The 19,255-nt window shown below is 41.9% G+C and overlaps 1 long non-coding RNA gene and 1 pseudogene across 3 annotated transcripts; both read left to right on the top strand.

The window, feature by feature from the left end:
• Nucleotides 1-13,626: 13,626 nt before the first annotated feature.
• Nucleotides 13,627-19,014, top strand: LOC134485593 (uncharacterized). 2 transcript variants are annotated; one of them, XR_015673888.1, is made up of 2 exons: nucleotides 13,627-14,221; nucleotides 17,256-19,014. It is a non-coding gene; the product is annotated as an uncharacterized LOC134485593 (long non-coding RNA). The 2 variants fall into 2 exon arrangements; XR_015673889.1 differs by having other exon boundaries at nucleotides 13,627-14,121.
• On the top strand, nucleotides 15,239-15,835 carry Rpl23al1 (ribosomal protein L23A like 1; annotated as a pseudogene). Its single transcript, XR_015673887.1, has one exon. The product of XR_015673887.1 is annotated as a ribosomal protein L23A like 1 (transcript).
• Nucleotides 19,015-19,255: the final 241 nt, after the last annotated feature.

The raw sequence follows: 19,255 nt of genomic DNA on the forward strand, positions 1-19,255 counted from the left end.
GGAGTAGAAGGCAGGAAATAATCAAACTCAGAGCTGAAATCAACCAAGTAGAAACAAAAAGGACCATAGAAAGAATCAACAGAACCAAAAGTTGGTTCTTTGAGAAAATCAACAAGATAGATAAACCCTTAGCCAGACTAACGAGAGGACACAGAGAGTGTGTCCAAATTAACAAAATCAGAAATGAAAAGGGAGACATAACTACAGATTCAGAGGAAATTCAAAAAATCATCAGATCTTACTATAAAAACCTATATTCAACAAAACTTGAAAATCTTCAGGAAATGGACAATTTCCTAGACAGATACCAGGTATCGAAGTTAAATCAGGAACAGATAAACCAGTTAAACAACCCCATAACTCCTAAGGAAATAGAAGCAGTCATTAAAGGTCTCCCAACCAAAAAGAGCCCAGGTCCAGACGGGTTTAGTGCAGAATTCTATCAAACCTTCATAGAAGACCTCATACCAATATTATCCAAACTATTCCACAAAATTGAAACAGATGGATCACTACCGAATTCCTTCTACGAAGCCACAATTACTCTTATACCTAAACCACACAAAGACACAACAAAGAAAGAGAACTTCAGACCAATTTCCCTTATGAATATCGACGCAAAAATACTCAATAAAATTCTGGCAAACCGAATTCAAGAGCACATCAAAACAATCATCCACCATGATCAAGTAGGCTTCATCCCAGGCATGCAGGGATGGTTTAATATAAGGAAAACCATCAACGTGATCCATCATATAAACAAACTGAAAGAACAGAACCACATGATCATTTCATTAGATGCTGAGAAAGCATTTGACAAAATTCAACACCCCTTCATGATAAAAGTCCTGGAAAGAATAGGTATTCAAGGCCCATACCTAAACATAGTAAAAGCCATATACAGCAAACCAGCTGCTAACATTAAACTAAATGGAGAGAAACTTGAAGCAATCCCACTAAAATCAGGGACTAGACAAGGCTGCCCACTCTCTCCCTACTTATTCAATATAGTTCTTGAAGTTCTAGCCAGAGCAATCAGACAACAAAAGGAGGTCAAGGGGATACAGATCGGAAAAGAAGAGGTCAAAATATCACTATTTGCAGACGACATGATAGTATATTTAAGTGATCCCAAAAGTTCCACCAGAGAACTACTAAAGCTGATAAACAACTTCAGCAAAGTGGCTGGGTATAAAATTAACTCAAATAAATCAGTTGCCTTCCTCTATACAAAAGAGAAACAAGCCGAGAAAGAAATTAGGGAAACGACACCCTTCATAATAGACCCAAATAATATAAAGTACCTCGGTGTGACTTTAACCAAGCAAGTAAAAGATCTGTACAATAAGAACTTCAAGACACTGAGGAAAGAAATTGAAGAAGACCTCAGAAGATGGAAAGATCTCCCATGCTCATGGATTGGCAGGATTAATATAGTAAAAATGGCCATTTTACCAAAAGCAATCTACAGATTCAATGCAATCCCCATCAAAATACCAATCCAATTCTTCAAAGAGTTAGACAGAACAATTTGCAAATTCATCTGGAATAACAAAAAACCCAGGATAGCTAAAGCTATCCTCAACAATAAGAGGACTTCAGGGGGAATCACTATCCCTGAACTCAAGCAGTATTACAGAGCAATAGTGATAAAAACTGCATGGTATTGGTACAGAGACAGACAGATAGACCAATGGAATAGAATTGAAGACCCAGAAATGAACCCACACACCTATGGTCACTTGATTTTTGACAAAGGAGCCAAAACCATCCAATGGAAAAAAGATAGCATTTTCAGCAAATGGTGCTGGTTCAACTGGAGGGCAACATGTAGAAGAATGCAGATCGATCCATACTTATCACCCTGTACAAAGCTTAAGTCCAAGTGGATCAAGGACCTCCACATCAAACCAGACACACTCAAACTAATAGAAGAAAAACTAGGGAAGCATCTGGAACACATGGGCACTGGAAAAAATTTCCTGAACAAAACACCAATGGCTTATGCTCTAAGATCAAGAATCGACAAATGGGATCTCATAAAACTGCAAAGCTTCTGTAAGGCAAAGGACACTGTGGTTAGGACAAAACGGCAACCAACAGATTGGGAAAAGATCTTTACCAATCCTATAACAGATAGAGGCCTTATATCCAAAATATACAAAGAACTCAAGAAGTTAGACCGCAGGGAAACAAATAACCCTATTAAAAAATGGGGTTCAGAGCTAAACAAAGAATTCACAGCTGAGGAATGCCGAATGGCTGAGAAACACCTAAAGAAATGTTCAACATCTTTAGTCATAAGGGAAATGCAAATCAAAACAACCCTGAGATTTCACCTCACACCAGTGAGAATGGCTAAGATCAAAAACTCAGGTGACAGCAGATGCTGGCGAGGATGTGGAGAAAGAGGAACACTCCTCCATTGTTGGTGGGATTGCAGACTGGTAAAACCATTCTGGAAATCAGTCTGGAGGTTCCTCAGAAAATTGGACATTGAACTGCCTGAGGATCCAGCCATACCTCTCTTGGGCATATACCCAAAAGATGCCTCAACATATAAAAGAGACACGTGCTCCACTATGTTCATCGCAGCCTTATTTATAATAGCCAGAAACTGGAAAGAACCCAGATGCCCTTCAACAGAGGAATGGATACAGAAAATGTGGTACATCTACACAATGGAATATTACTCAGCTATCAAAAACAACGAGTTTATGAAATTCGTAGGCAAATGGTTGGAACTGGAAAATATCATCCTGAGTGAGCTAACCCACTCACAGAAAGACATACATGGTATGCACTCATTGATAAGTGGCTATTAGCCCAAATGCTTGAATTACCCTAGATCCCTAGAACAAAGGAAACTCAAGACGGATGATCAAAATGTGAATGCTTCACTCCTTCTTTAAATGAGGAAAAAGAATACCCTTGGCAGGGAAGGGAGAGGCAAAGATTAAAACAGAGACTGAAGGAACACCCATTCAGAGCCTGCCCCACAGGTGGCCCATACATATACAGCCACCCAATTAGACAAGATGGATGAAGCAAAGAAGTGCAGACCGACAGGAGCCGGATGTAGATCGCTCCTGAGAGACACAGCCAGAATACAGCAAATACAGAGGCGAATGCCAGCAGCAAACCACTGAACTGAGAATAGGTCCCCCGTTGAAGGAATCAGAGAAGAACTGGAAGAGCTTGAAGGTGCTCGAGACCCCAAAAGTACAACAATGTCAAGCAACCAGAGCTTCCAGGGACTAAGCCACTACCTAAACACTATACATGGACTGACCCTGGACTCTGTCCCCATAGGTAGCAATGAATATCCTAGTAAGAGCACCAGTGGAAGGGGAAGCCCTGGGTCCTGCTAAGACTGAACCCCCAGTGAACTAGACTATGCGGGGAGGGTGGCAATGGGGGGAGGTTTGGGAGGGGAACACCCATAAGGAAGGGGAGGGGGGAGGGTGATGTTTGTCCGGAAACCGGGAAAGGGAATAACACTTGAAATGTATATAAGAAATACTCAAGTTAATAAAAAAAAAAAAAAAAAAGAAAAATTAAAAAAAGAAACAAATAAAAAAAAAATTCTAATGACTGTAAAAGGACCGAGCCAATTATCTTAGTATTCATAGATGGAAAATAATATATGTTTTAGGGTTGTTTATAAGTAAACGTTAAGATTCACCCAAGGGAAAGGTTGCTAAACTAGTGAGTAAAGTTTCAAGCTAAATGGAACACGGTAACCTGTCACCTACCTGTGACGGTTTGAGTGAAAATGGCCCCACAGGGTAGTGCTTAGTCCCTAGTGGAAAGAATAAGTGTTGTGGCCTTATTGGAGGAGGTATGTCACTAGGGGTGGGCTTCGAGGTTTCAAAAGATGGAGAAATGCTATCCCCCTCTCTTTCTGCCTCCAAATTGTGGATACAATATAAGTCCTCACCTACTGCCCCAGAACCATGCCTGCCTGCCTGCCTGTTGCCAGCTCCCCACCCTGATGCTCGTGGACTCTCTTTGGAAATCGTAATCAAGACCCAAATTAAGTGCTTTCTTTAATAAGTTGCCTCGGTCATGGTGTCTCTTCGTGTCTATAGGTAATTGACTTATACACTACTTCTTTTTGAAGGCACAAACGTGTTATGTAGACTTAGTTCTAGGACCTGTGGTGGGGGGGGGGGGCGCGTTTATCCTATAATTTGAAACTTTTACATTTGGTTTCTCAGTCCATTCTGAATAATGTTGACAAAGCTTATGAACTTGGGATCAAGTGAAAGAAGTCCAGTAGATAAGGCTAGTAGAAACTTTGTTTGCTTTTATGGTCTGCTGTTTGCCCTGTTCTGTTTGGAAGACTCGGTGACTCCAATTTCTGATACATTTTAAGCTAGTGTAATCTCACTGTAGTTTACTTCTTGAACATTTTTAATACACCCCAAGAAATTCAAATCCCAATTTCATCCTCTGAAACATTTCCTCTCCTCTGTTGGATTCATATCTTCTCCTATAAACATTGACACTCCCTGCTTTTACAAAATAAGATCTTTTGATCTTCATATTTAAATTCCACTCTCTTTTTTTAAACTGTCCTTTCCCTGCCAAATTCTCAAATGGGTCCATTTGTGTTGCTACAACAATACCTAAGTCTGGGTAACTTATTGTTTTAAGCTTTTTAAAAATAGTTCTGGATGCCAAGGAGTCAAGGACGTGGTGCCAGGATCTGACAGGCTCTCAATGCTTCACCCTGACATGGTACAAGGGGAGGTGAACGTAAGAGGAGGTGGAGAAAAGAAACAGGGCTAAATTTTTCTTAATTAAAAAACCAGAAACTTACCCACTTCCATAAAAATAGCTCTAAGGGCCTCTATAAGTTTTTACCTTTTAATACCGAGACAATGGCAATTAAATTTCAACATGAATTTTAGAAAAGACATTCGACCACCAGCAGGCTAAATACCCCCTGCCTTCTCTATTTCCTACCCCCTAATTTTAGGTTGATTTCTCTACTAAATTGTGCTTGCGAAAGCCAAAGACAGAGATTACTGTGTAGTTAACAGCTGAAGTGTCAACTCCGCCAGCTTTATTTGTTGTAAATTCTTTCTAGAATGATTTACCCACCACACTCTCTCCTCAGTGCCTCCCTGTCTGCCCACTCCTGCATCTTGATTTCTTCATCTTCCCCCATAAACTAGGATAATATAACCTCTTCTCCTTCCCCCTGATGTGATATATCTTCCCCCCGCCTCCCTATATTTTTCACTTGCTATTTATTTATCATTTAGATAGGGCATCCTTTGGCCTAGGCTGGCCTTAAGCACGCTATGTAGTGAGAATGATCTTGAACTCCTTACTGGTGTGGGCCATCACTTCTAGTTTATGTGGTACTGGGGATAGAATCCAGGACTTTGTACATGGTGAGCAATGTGGTGTTTGGATGAGGGCGGTTTATGTGCTTGAATACTTTATCCCCATTGTTGGAACTGTTTGGGAAGGATTAGGTGATGTGCCCTTGTTAGAGAAAGGGTTTCACTAGGAGCAGTCTCTGAGGTTTCAAAAGACTCACACCATTTCGAGTTAGCTTTCTAGACCTCGCACTTGCGCATCAGGATGCGCGATCTCAGTTGTTCCTAACGCCGTGCCTTCGTTCCACCATCGTGGACTTTAAACCTACGAAACCATAAGCCCAGTTAAACACTGTTTTATAAGTTGTCTTGGTCACGGTGTTTTATTACACCGACAGAAAAGCAAGCGCGCTACCAAGTGAGCTAAATTGCTAGCCCTGGAAGTCTACCCACTCCAGCCTAGAATGACTCTTCTAAGGATACTTGCAACGTAATGAGCATCACTTTGTAAATACGCACGCTTGATATTAAACTATATATACATACATACACATATTAACTTCTCTTTTTTAAAGATGCATTTATCTTTATTTATATAAGTACACTGTAGCTGTCTTCAGGCACACCAGAAGATAGCATTGGATCTCATTACAGGTGGTTGTGAGCCACCATGTGGTTGCTGGGAATTGAACTCAGGACCTCTAGAAGAGCAGACAGTACTCTTAACCACTGAGCCATCTCTCCAACCCACTGTATTTCTCTTTTAATTGATTTATTTAAGTATTTTATGTACGTGGGTGTTTTGTCTTCATGTCCACACACCAGAAGATGGCATCAGATCCCATGGGACTACAGTTAGACATGGTTGTGAGCTGCCGTGTGGGTGCTAGGAAATGAACTCAGGACCTCGGGAAGAGCAGGCCAGTGGTTAAGGCTCTTAATCTCTGGGCCTCTCTCCAGCTTCCTGCCCCCACAAATTCTTAATAGATATATTCTTATTGCATGGAATAATCCCGGATAGAACCAATTTAAGGGGAGAGGAATTTTGTCTTGCTCAGAATTCAAAGGATACAGTCCATCGTGGCGCGGCAGACATGTTGGTAGGAGTGTGTGACAGGGGTACCTCTTCTGTGGAAAGATCAGTGAGCAGAGACTAGGACTGGCAACTGGGGTGGGATATAACCTCAAGGTTTGTCCAGTCGTCTATGTCTACCAGCTATGTTCTATGTTCCAAAGGGAGTCTACCAAAATAATACCATAAATCTAGATGGAGACCGTGTGTGCCAAAGCCCTGAGCCAATGGGGCACATGTCATATTCAAACCATAACATTTTGGACATTGATCCTCCAATTTAAGTTGAAAATTAATGTTCTGTAATGGCAATGGAACAGAGGCTGCATAAAGTAATGTAAAAGTAGCTTTTATTCTCTTGTAATAATTGTCATCTCGGAGGCTTAATGGCTCTGACCGCTAACCTAGGTAAAGTCCCAGAAGCTTCTAGCCTCTGTACAATCTAATCTAGGCCTTGAATATTCTCAGCCTCTGAGACCTTCTGCCAAAGAAGCTAACCCCTTCCTAGTTCTTTCTGATCTCTGACTGGCTGATTCAACTCAGCTATTTTGGCTCAAACTCCTCGCAAGCTCACTGATTCAACCTGGCTTCTCTCCACCCCTGGCTTTTTGCTCTGCTGGGCCTCAAGCTAACTTTGGCAATCTGGCTCCTTCTCATTCTCTGGCTCGTTCTCTCTTCACCTGTGTCTAGCTTGTTCTCTCCCTCTCAACTCCATTGCCGTGCTCTCCACAAACTACTGTATTCCTGTACTACTCTGTCTCTCCCTCAGGTAGCTTCCCTTTCCTCTCATGAGAGTTAGACACATCCTATTCTGTCAAATCTTTCTCTAACTCATCACTTTTTCATCCTCATTTAGACATCACTTGCAAACATGGATGCTTTCTTCTCCAAACTGACTTTCCCTTTATTGTTTGGAATTAAAGATGAGTACTAAGAGCATGACTGTTTTCAGGCCAGAGGGATTAAAGATATGTGCTAAGGGCTGAGTCACACCCTAACCAGAAACAGTTTCAAATATCCTGTAACAAAGTAACATGTTAACAGTAGTATAAAGCTCACTGATTCAATCTGGCTTCTTGCCACCTCTGGTATTTATTAAAGCATTGTGGATTTAGCTCTTGGTTAGAATTCTGAGTTTTCTGCTTGACTTCATTTGTATTAGTTTCTAGTAAATAAGGAAGTAAACCTGCATGGGTGTTTTGTATGATATTCATCATATTTACCTGATGTCATTAAAAATACCTTATTAGAAAATAAAGTGAAAATGCGTCATCGTTGGGCTTTTATCTAGCAACCCCCTGCCAACACGACTATGACGAAATTGATCCGTTTTTGTTTTTCGTTTTGTTTTCACTTTCTGGTTTTGTTTACATCTCTTCGATCCTTAAGTTCGGTGGCTCTTTGAGATGGGATCTTCTGCAGCCCAAGCTATCCTCACTACGGAGATGAGGACAACTTGGAATTCCTAATTCCTGTCTCCATCTCGGTGCATCCATGTGCCACTGTGGTTGACTTATTTTGATGTCACCCACCAGATGTTTCATATAGTACTTGAACTAAGCATAGTTAATCATCTTTTTGTTTCATATTAGTTTTTAGTTTTGGGTTTTGTTTTAGTGGGGTTTAGTGTTTGGTTTTGATTTGATTTCTGTCTACTACACCTTATGTATCTCTGCTACGGTTTCAGTGTGGACTTGTTTGTTTCGTTTCCCTACAAAGATTCATATGATTGGTGGTTAGTCCCCAAACTAAAGGCATCATGGTGGTCAGAATTCTGAGCTGGGACCTCGTAGGAGATGACGGGATCCTGAGAATGCCACCCTCAAAAAGATTAACAGCCCTTCTCCAGAGAATGGGTTAGGCTTTATGTGACTGGATTAGCTCTCTTAAGAGCAGACAGTTATAAAGCAAAGCCTCCCTATATAAATAGCTCTTTCTGCACGTGTTTCTCTTTCCTCTGTCCTATGAGGCATCTAGAGTGTTCCTCACCAAATGCCAGAACCATGCTCTTTGGACTTTCTACTCACCAGTATTATATGTCAAATAGATAAGTTCCTTTTCTTTCTGCTGTCACAAAATATCTATAAAGAAGCAAATTGAAGGAGGAAGAATTTATTTGTGCTCACAGTTTGAGGCAATGCAATCCACCACGGTGGACAACTCATGACAGCAGAAATGTATGTCTGCTGGTCACATTTCATCTGCAGTCAGGAAGCCTAGACAGAACAGGAAGTGATGCCAGGCTATAAAGGGCTGGAGAGATGGCTCAGTGGTTAAGAGCACTGACTGACCTTTCAGAAGTCCTGAGTTCAAATCCCAGCAACCACACGGTGGCTCACAACCATCTGTAAAGAGATTTGATGCCCTCTTCGGGTCTATGAAACCTCAAGACATGCCTCCAGTGATCCACTCCCTCCAGCTTGGTTCTTTCTCCTAAAGGTTCTACAATCTCCCCAAACAAATGCTTAAAGACAGGTGCGATGGATGACGTTCCACTTCCAAACTACACTACTTTTTTTTTTTAAATGAAGCACACAGCCTCAGCCATTTTCTTATAGCCGTGGAAAATAGACTGAGACAATTTTAAACCACATTCTTGGCCTTCACGTACTGCTTTGTTTTGACTTAAAGCTCGTGTATAAATTCTGTCTCAAGATTTCTACTCAGACCTATGTCTAAGTTCCCAATACCATTTTCTGTAATTTCTTGGAGTTAAGGGTTTCCTTTCCTGTCCCTGTACTCATCAACCCCGTAGTTCATACCCTGTCCCTGAGCCCCATAATCCAGTTCCACCCACATCCTTGTCACCTACTCTAACACTATGAGCAAACAATGCAAACACTGTAATTAAATGTTGATTGTGAGAGTCTGGTTTTAAGTATATGCTAGAAGACAGCCGACAAGAACCAGAACAGTCAGGCAAGAGTTCTTGGTGCTAAAGCCTTTAAATGCATTTTATGTTTTATGTTTGTTTGTTTGTTTGAGTATGAGTAATGAAGAAGCATAATTTTAAAAAAAAGTAGTCAGTACTTTTGTGGCTTCTGCCAGGCTCCCAAGGATGACTAGACTCTAAATGGGGAATTGGGAAGGAAAACAAAACAAAACAAGTAAGAAATCTAAAAGAGGGTATTTTTACATAATCACTCTGATGTGGCCATTACCATGCCACCCTAGGATACATAATCAAAGTGTAAAAAATTATTTTCCTTCCAACTAAAAATGTGCAATTGCAAGATGCACAGCCCTAGAGCTTAGTCCAAATATGGGCTACTTTCCTATTTTAATAACCTTTATGTTAATTGACCTTTAGGTCGCGTAGATCGTTCAAAAACTCACATTCTTCTTAAAAGCGTGGTATAGCAAAAGTGATCTGGTTTCTAGGAGGGATCTTGGAGAGACACACCTGATGAGGACTGTACCTGTTGAGGAGCTCGAGAAATTATTAGAGGTGCTGTAATCATGGCAGGCCTTGGAAGCCGAAGAGAGATGCTTGCTCTTGATAAGAGCATCAGTGGGGAACTCCTTGAAGGCCAGATCTAGCATGAAGTCATGGAAACACGAATCAACAAAAGGATCACAGGCTCTCAAGTGGCACTGCCCTGGTTTCCAGTACCGGTTTTGCTGCTTCTTATGTATGTGGCTTTGGGCAAGTGTGGCTTTTCTTACTCTCGATTTTTTACATCTATAAAATGGGAATTACAGGTGACAGGTGATGTTTCAGGTGACAAAGAGCATGCCTTGTAAACTCGAGAACTTGAGTGTAAACCACACATCTTACATTTCAAAAAGCCAAGGACGGTAGCGCCTGTCATCCCAGGCCAGGGAGGTACTGAGAGATGGGTAGATACTTGGGCTTCACTGAAGCCTGCCCTAGTGAACATCAGGCCAAGAAAGAGATGAAACGAGGTGGATAGTACCCGAGTAACAACGTCTAAAGTTGTATTTGGGCCTCCACACGTACACACATGCACATGCGCGCACACGGACAACACCATAAAGAGGGAAAAATTCGATCCATGGCAGAATTATAGAGCCTTTGGCTTGGAGCAGGTCCTTGAAAACAACGGTTGGTACAGCTGATGTTGGAAGAGAAGTATTTTGCCAAGTGGAGTCAACGGAAGAGAGCTTTTTGTCAGGGTTGTAGTGGTGAGGAAGTGCATGGGAAGTCGGGGAGGAAATGATTGACATTTAGATTGGATGGTGGCAGTGAATAATAAAATACCAAAAGCACGAGAGAGATGGATAGTGGCAATGGCATGTGAAAGAGGAAGGAAAAGGATAACCGAGAGTGAGGTGGAGATGTAAGGGTTCTTTGGAAAGTCAGTTGGATGGTGTTTTGTTGGGGCAAACACATGGAGTGAAAGGTTAAGGCAGACTCCTGAAGGAACGGTTCACTGAAGCAGACATAGGAGAATGACACTGAAGCAAGCATGTGAAAGGACACGTGATAAAGGATTCTTCACTGAAGACACCCATGTATTGGTCCACCATGTATTACACGCACTCTTGAGCTCCATTTGTTGGGACTCCATAGAGAGAAAATACACTAAAAAAATCTTCCGGTGAGATGCTACAGTTTTCTTGCTGCTTCTGAGGTGGATTGGCAGTGATACCAGCTGAGGCAGACACAAGTGCTGAGGCAAGACCCGTGGAGGATGTGATGTTTGGAAGGAATATGACTAGGACTCCACGGGCAGTGACAGAGACTAAGCTTGTCTTGCTTGCATAGCTAAACACTTGTTGGTCTCCCATCTTCGCTGATCTTCACTCTGCTGAGAGAGAGGCACAGCTGAGAACATTTCCTGGCTTGCCTGTTAGCCCTGGTTCCTCCTGCTGACTTGTGGCAAGGCTGAGAGGCCCCGCTCTCTCTGCTAGGTAGTGCCACCACTGCTGATTTCTGTTTGCTAACCAACTCTACCTAACCGGACTGCCGGTATGTTTCTGAAGTGTTTGTGAGTGGATTAGCTGTCACTGCTGACCTGTGACCTACACTGCCAACTTCCAGACAACACGGACAGGAATTGTTCTGGAGAATCTTTCTCAATAGCTCCACTTCCCCGTATCCTTTCTTTTCTACTACCTCTAGTGGGTAGTGGGCTACAAGGGCGGTTAAAGCGTTTAAGAACCATCATCAAAAATAGGTTTTGAGGGGGCTGGAGAGATGGCTCAGTGGTTAAGAGCACTGACTGCTCTTCCAGAGGTCCTGAGTTCAAATCCCAGCAACCACATGGTGGCTCATAACCATCTGTAATGAGATCTGATGTCCTCTTCTGGTGTGTCTGAAGACAGCTACAGTGTACTCATACATAAAAAAAAAAAGGTTTTGAAAAAAATAAAGGTATAGAAGAGTGATATGATACATTTAGCTCTCTCATTACTAAAAATTGAAGAGTGTTGTCAGCCATTGTTGAGAGTTTTTGGAATATGATTATACAAAGTAGGAAGGAGTCTATATTAGCATCACTATAAAAATGTGTGGTCCAAACCTGCAACCAGCAGAATGGAAGTCAAAAGTAGTTTAAAGTTCTGGTAGCACTTTAAAGTAGTAGTTAATGATACAACAGCAGGTGAAGTTTTTTGTTTTTTAAATTGTTATTAGGATTACTAACAGCAAATGGTGGTAATACGAAATTTTATAACCACGATCTATAAGAAATTCTTATCCATAATGGAGGTTTTTGTCTCTCTTTTTCTTCGTTCGCTTTTCCCTTTCCTTTCTTTTGAAGTTTAGATTTGTGTGTTGGCCCGTGCGCACACCTGTACTTGCGGGAGCAGGATATCACCTTCCCCGCGCTGAGGCAGAGGCTCTTTTGTTTTTGCTATGGTCTAGTTGGGACTGCAAGCGTACACAACCTCATTCAGCTTTTTAACTGGGTTTCAGGGTTTGAACTCAGCTCCATCAGGATTGCATGGCTAGAGCTTCATCTAAGGAATCATTTTCCCAATTCTCCCCTCCCCCACTTCTCCTTTCCCCCTCCCCCCTCCCCTCCTCTGTCTTCCCTTCTCTCCTCTCCTTCTTTCCCTTTCTGTTTTGCCCACCCCTCAATGTGTGAAGATGAGATAAGCCCAGGACCTTACATATATTAGGCAAGCATTCTCCTATGGAGCTACATCCACAGCCCACAAAAGCTGAAAAAAAAATATGGTCATCGAAAATCTGTCTGAGAGCTCACATTTACATAAGTACAAAGCCTACAAGGAACAGAACCTGACCTTGTATCCTCTTGCTTACTTCCTTACCAGTTGATCTCCTCAGCCAAGCCCTGAAGCAGCTGGAAGGCCCTTGCAAGGGATACCAGCCTCTAGCTCTAGAGTGTCTTAGCCTCCAAACCGTGAGAAACAAATTTCCATTCTTTATAAATTGCCTAAATTCAGATATTCTGCTAGGACAGCAGGAAGTGAACTGAGCCACTTCAGTTTCAGAAGATGGAGTAGAGTCGTGGCATACTGGGACCAGTGTGGCAGAAATGTTAGTAGATGCCTGGAATTAAGAGAATGACAAAGAGAAGGGGGAGACATATGAAGAGTCATCAGGACGTGTATGCACATATTACTAGCTACGTTCAAGAAGCATCATTTCTATTAAATATTATAACGTTATCATGTTTTTTTCTAAAAAAAAAATAAAGTTAAAGATACAGAGGAACTCTATGAGACTGAACTAGAGAAATCCCCAAACCCTCTAGAGATACATAGCAAAATCATGACTCTTTGATAAAGATGGAGTTTTTTTTGTTTTTTTGTTTTTTTGGTTTTTTTTTTTTGGAGCTGGGGACCGAACCCAGGGCCTTGCGCTTGCTAGGCAAGTGCTCTACCACTGAGCTAAATCCCCAACCCAAGATGGATTTTTTTAATCTGGCAAATTGAAGGATGGTAGGAAGTGCAAAATGTCATAGGTCATGGATAATGAATATTGAAAAAAAATCATAGTTGTATACACATGAAGCAGAGACTCAGGATGTTCTTCGGCCTTGCTTGATTTAGAATGGCTATGTGACTGACTTCTTCCACTTTTGGGAAGTCAGCAAAATAGCAGAATCCATACATACACCCTTTAAAGCCATCCAGCCTCCCGGAGACACCCCCCCCCACCTCCATTTTCTTTCCTTGTCTGTCAGAAAAGGCCAGGTTCTTGGGAAAGGGCAGAGTCCTGAATGACAGGGGTGAAGCCTCTCCCACTAGGCTGCAGGGCATCATGGGATGACTGTGAAGCAGAAATTTATTGTGTTGAGTCACTGACCATGTTGAGAGTGTTTATTACAGAGGTTGAACTACTGTGAGTAATACACAGGTTACTATGGACATTTTACACTTTTAAGGTGAGGTTTTTAGATCATTTGAAGTAGTGATTTGACTCAGACAAGAATATTTCTCACAGATCGAGAGTCCTAGGGAGAAAATTCTGAAATGAAGGTTAGAATGCAGGAAAGTTATGGGGAAGTGACTCTTTGATCAATATCTATGGACAAGTGCAAGCAGCAGGATCTGACTACAGTCACTGTGCCTCAGTGACAAACGCCTCTGCCGGTTCAAAGGGACCTTTACAGGGAGGATGTTCCTTTCAGACATGTCTCAAGCTGAGATGTGTTCTCCAAGCCCACTGTTCTCCTGCACAAGGGCCAGATTTTGGATCTGAGCACTCCTGGGAAAGGAGAGGAATGAGCCCTCGATAACTAAACTGCTATGGCCAGCAAAATCAATGCTTCAGAATTAAAGGTGGGTGTGTGTCTACTTCAGAATACTGCAGAAGCTGTTCTAATGAGCCCTCGATAACTAAACTGCTATGGCTAGCAAAATCAATGCTTCAGAATTAAAGGTGGGTGTGTGTCTACTTCAGAATACTGCAGAAGCTGGTTTGTGAATGGTAAGAGACCTCTAATTTAAAGTTTTTATTTGCTTATTTATTCTGTGTCTGTGTGTGTGTGTTGGAGGGGGTACAGATATGTGCCACAGCATGTGTATGGGTATCAGAGACAATTTGTAGAACTTGGTTTTCTCCTTTTACCGTGTGGCTCCCAGGAATCGAACTTCGGTCTTTGGGTTTATTAATACATGCCTTTACCCAGGGAGATACCTCGTTGACCCATGGTATGCCTTTGTAAATAGAGCAGAGAGCTATTTATGGTCATGAGAGACTACTGACGCCAGCAAGTTTGAAAAGAATGTTACTATCAAGACATCAGAAGACAATAGATGAAGCCAGAGAATGCGGTTGGGGACAAGGAAGAACACTTCCGTAAAGAAGGACCAGTTAGGGCAACTGCAAACAGCTCTAAGCATCTATATCAAATGGTTCCCCATTTGGTGATGATAATCAAGTTCTACCAAGAACCGGTTGGATGCCAATAAAAAAAATCAAAGGACCGAAATGGAAGCACTGAGGTTTTTAAAACTCGATACATGGGGCTGGGGATTTAGCTCAGTGGTAGAGCGCTTACCTAGGAAGCGCAAGGCCCTGGGTTCAGTCCCCAGCTCCGAAAAAAAAAAAAAAAAAAAAAAAAAAGAACTAAAACTCGATACATATTAATACATTTTAAAGAAACGCAACATTATTATTAATAAATTTTTATTATTTGCTGTAGAAAGAATAAAAAAAAAGTTGTCCAAAGATAAATTTCATTTGAAACTTAAGTCTAATGTTTTAAAATTACATCCTAAACTTTGCTTCACTGAGCCCAAGGAGTAAATAGTAAATTAACTAAGAGCAACATTGCTCCTAGTCCGGGGTTGGAAGGGTTGGGGAGGGAGAGGGGTAGGCCAAAAAACGTCATTTGGAGATTATTTGCCTTTTATCTTGAATTGCTAGCCTATCAGCAGATTGTCAAAAGCCAGGGCATGGTAGTGGTGCATGCTTGGAATTTTTCAACTCTGGAGGCTGAAACAAGATGGTCACTTGAAACCGAAAGCGAAGAAGGAAGCTCCTGCCCCTCCCAAAGCCGAAGCCAAAGCGAAGGCCTTGAAAGCTAAGAAGGCAGTGCTGAAAGGTGTCCACAGTCACAAAAAGAAGAAGATCCGAACGTCACCCACTTTCCGGCGGCCCAAGACCCTGCGGCTCCGGAGGCAGCCAAAATATCCTCGAAAGAGTGCACCCAGGAGAAACAAGCTTGACCACTATGCTATCATCAAATTCCCACTGACCACCGAGTCGGCTATGAAGAAAATAGAGGACAACAACACGCTTGTGTTCATTGTGGATGTTAAGGCCAACAAGCACCAGATCAAACAGGCCGTGAAAAAACTCTATGACATAGATGTGGCCAAAGTCAATACTCTGATACGGCCTGACGGAGAGAAGAAGGCATATGTTCGCTTGGCTCCTGATTATGATGCTCTAGATGTTGCCAACAAGATTGGGATCATCTAAAGTGAGTCCAGATGGTTAATTCTAAATATATACTTTTTTTCCAGCATAAAAAAAAAAAAAAAAAGATGGTCACTTGAGTTAGAGGTCAGGCTGTGCCTCAAGGCTCAAAGCAATCAAACCAAGCCAAAGTATTGCAAATAATGCCATTAACATCTTTATTCTCGCCATCTTACTGAAAACTACTATTGCGTTGGTCTGGTGCTGCTATGTATTCAAATGCTAAATTCTGTAGCACTGGATCTGCTAGACCCAAGAGCAAATTCTCACAAACACCAACTTTTGTTGTGCAAAACTTGCTCCCCAGGTTAATTGGTCAATAAAAGGCTAAAGCCTACGTTTGGGCTGTAGAGAGAAATAGGTGGGACTTCCTGGGGATAAAGGGTCTCTGGGAAGAAGAAAAAGGACGAAGACCTTTCCCCCAGAAAACATGGGTGGAAACAGATATGATTCTGGGTCTGGAAGGTATAGCTTCCACATGGCTGGATGGATTGAAGTGGTTAGGTTAACTCTAATGAGCTAGTTGAAAGTATGCCCAGATAAGGCCTAAGCTTTGAAATATTAAAATGTCCCTGTGTGATTATTTGGGGAACACAGCTGGTGAGGGAATAACTGCTGCCGATCAATTTCCAGCATTCATTAATATATACAAAATATTAATAAATTTGAACAAATTACTAATTAGTTAATAACGATAAAAATCTATTATTGTTAGGTCAGCGTTTTAAAATAATGTTTATATGTTTATAAATGATGTTGGAATTATTTTTGTTTTAATCCAAATGAGTGTCTTGAATGATACTTTGTTATAATATCATAATTGACTTTCTAATTAAGATAGTGACATTTCCATAACCTTTACTAATAAGAAGTGAAAGGACTTCCCCTGGATTGGAAAACCCCCCCCCGCCCCACCTCCCTGGAGAATTCAAAACTACAAAAATAAAATCCCCAAGCCAACTCCATGGGTGCTCATTTGGTCTGGTTCATGTTTATTGGCTGTCGACTTCAGAGGACAGCTCCTGAAACCTCACCCATCCTGACCTCTTTCAGAAGCTGGTAACATGAAAACAAAGTTGCTAGTAACCCAGTTGCAATGGACTGTGCTTGAGAACAGACAGATCCTGTTAGAAGTAACTGTACCTTATAATGTCACCCAGCAAGTTGTCCTGGGTCACCACCCTTGAGAATTTCAGGTTAGCCTTTTCTAAATTTCTAGTTCTAAGGAAAATTACTCTTTTTTAATGACTGTCTCATCAGAACATAAAATCATTACCTCATTGTGAAACAAGATATACGTGTGTGTGTGTGTGTGTGTGTGTGTGTGTGTGTGTGTGTGAATAAATATTATAAAGAGAGATTTCAAATACCCTATAAACATATATGAGTCATCTTTTATTTTGGGTACTATAAAAGTTATATTACTTGGTGAATCTGCAGCCAGAGCCCTGTTCAGCTGTTTTTTTTTTCTTTCTTTCTTTAAATATAGTATCCTGACAAGTGACTATCTGCAAAATTCCACAGAGAATCACTCACTTCTTCATTGGTTCCAACAAATAGTCACCAAATTCGTCTGCCAGTCACAATCAAAAGTGTTTGGATGCCTAAGTGCCTCAGTGCATATAACCAACATCCCTCATGGTCCTTAGGCCTTGTGAGAGGAGAAAGGAAGTGAGAAAACCAACAGTCAATAGTAATTGCATTTCAGGGCACTGTGGGTGCAGGGGAGACGAGCAGACTGGAGATCAAGAGAGCTGACGGAATAGCTGGTCTACTGCCCGAAGGCTCACTGCAAAGACAAGAGGAAGTTCTTTCTGACTATCTGGGCAAAGAATGCTGCTGCCTGAAGGAACAGCCGCACAAAACCTTATCTGCCTGCTCTCTGGAGACGTAGGAACAGGTGGAGAGGTAGAGGGAGAAATTATGCTCTGTACGGGTTTAATAATAGCCATATTTGACCCCCACAGAAAACTGGAGATAAAACGGCGACTTAGATTTGCCTTGAGTTAGTATAAATGGCCAGACCTTTGTGTTCCTACATTGATATGTCATAAAGTACAAGCCACCCTCAAATAGATTTTGAACAAGCTAGCTAAAGGGAAGGCAGCTATAAGAGACCTACTGACATCTCTTCCCAAAGCTTTCATCCGAAGTCGAATTGGAAGGACACGTTAATGTCCGTCTTTGTGGCCTCCCCGTGGCCACACTTACTTACAGCCTAAGGTAGCCATTGCAACGTCGGCATTCATATTCCAGCTGGCTAGATGAGAGGAAAGAAAGAATGGGGTCTATTCTGATAGTGGCTTGAAGTACCAGATTCTATTGTAAGCCTTGTGTGACTTCAAGCAAAGGTAAGTTCTATGCTAGGAGTATGACACGGTCCTGTACTTTCTGCATTCAGGAGGTTGAGGCAAGGAGATATTGAAGCAAGCCTGAGCCACATAGTTCAAAGCCAGCCTAGAGTGAAACTCTTTTTTCCAAAAGAAGAAAGGAAGGGAGGGAGGGAGGGAGGGACAGGGGAGAGGGGGGAGAGGGGGGGGACAGGGAGGGGAGAGAGATCCAGGTTATGAAGACTTTTTCTTGGCGTCCTGTGACCATTAACCAAAAAAAAAAAAAAAAAAAAAAAAAAAAAAAAAAAAAAAAACCATTGACAGGTAGCTAGCAGTCTCCGCCACTATGACAGCCTGAGTTTGAGTTTGAATGGAAGAGAGTAGGTTCACAGCATGGGAGAATAAATACACCGCAATGTGTTTAGTCCATTCAGGATTTGGGGCGTTGGGATAATGGGGCATTTAAAGACAACAAAGGAACAATATTCCCTTGAGAGGCCTATAGTAGGGACAACTGGGAAGATGGCAGCAACCATATAGATCAGGCTGGGCAGGAGAAATTAGAGATCTGTGTAATTACGCAGCCCATCCAGATGCTGCTGGTGCGCTGGGATCGGTCACATGTGCTTTTATGTATAGCACAAATCACTGCTTTCCTCTTGAGCCTCTACTCCGCCCTGGCCCTTTGGCTGGACTTGTCTGTACTCATCCTTACTGCCTGGCCTTTTTTCTCTATTCTTGGCTCCTTAATGATGGCTTCCTTCTGGATTTTGTCCTTACTCATCTCCCAATGCATTATTTACCTTTATTAGCCCCTATAACTCTTTGGGGGAAAAAAATCTATTTGAACGTTGCCCATTGATTGAGCAGAGTGAACCCGTTGGAGGTATGAACATTAAAGATGCCATTTTCTTACCACCCCTGTCTTCTGTCATGCTTTATTAGTTCGATTCTACTAGACAAGTTTTTCCTGGATCACACGTAGAGGGCACGAGCTCCCTGTGTACACAGGTTAGCACTGGAAAAGCCTGGAAAGTTAAACATGCAGGCTTCCCTCAGAAGAAGGAGATGGTTACCTGTTTTCTGCCTGGAATGCAGGAAAGGATGTAGTTTACAACCTGTTGACAATGTGCTATCTGTTGAGCCAGGCTCTACCCAC

This window comes from Rattus norvegicus, chromosome 2 (genome assembly GCF_021556685.1).
Source record: "Rattus norvegicus strain SHRSP/BbbUtx chromosome 2, alternate assembly SHRSP_T2T, whole genome shotgun sequence".
Lineage (NCBI taxonomy): Eukaryota > Metazoa > Chordata > Mammalia > Rodentia > Muridae > Rattus > Rattus norvegicus.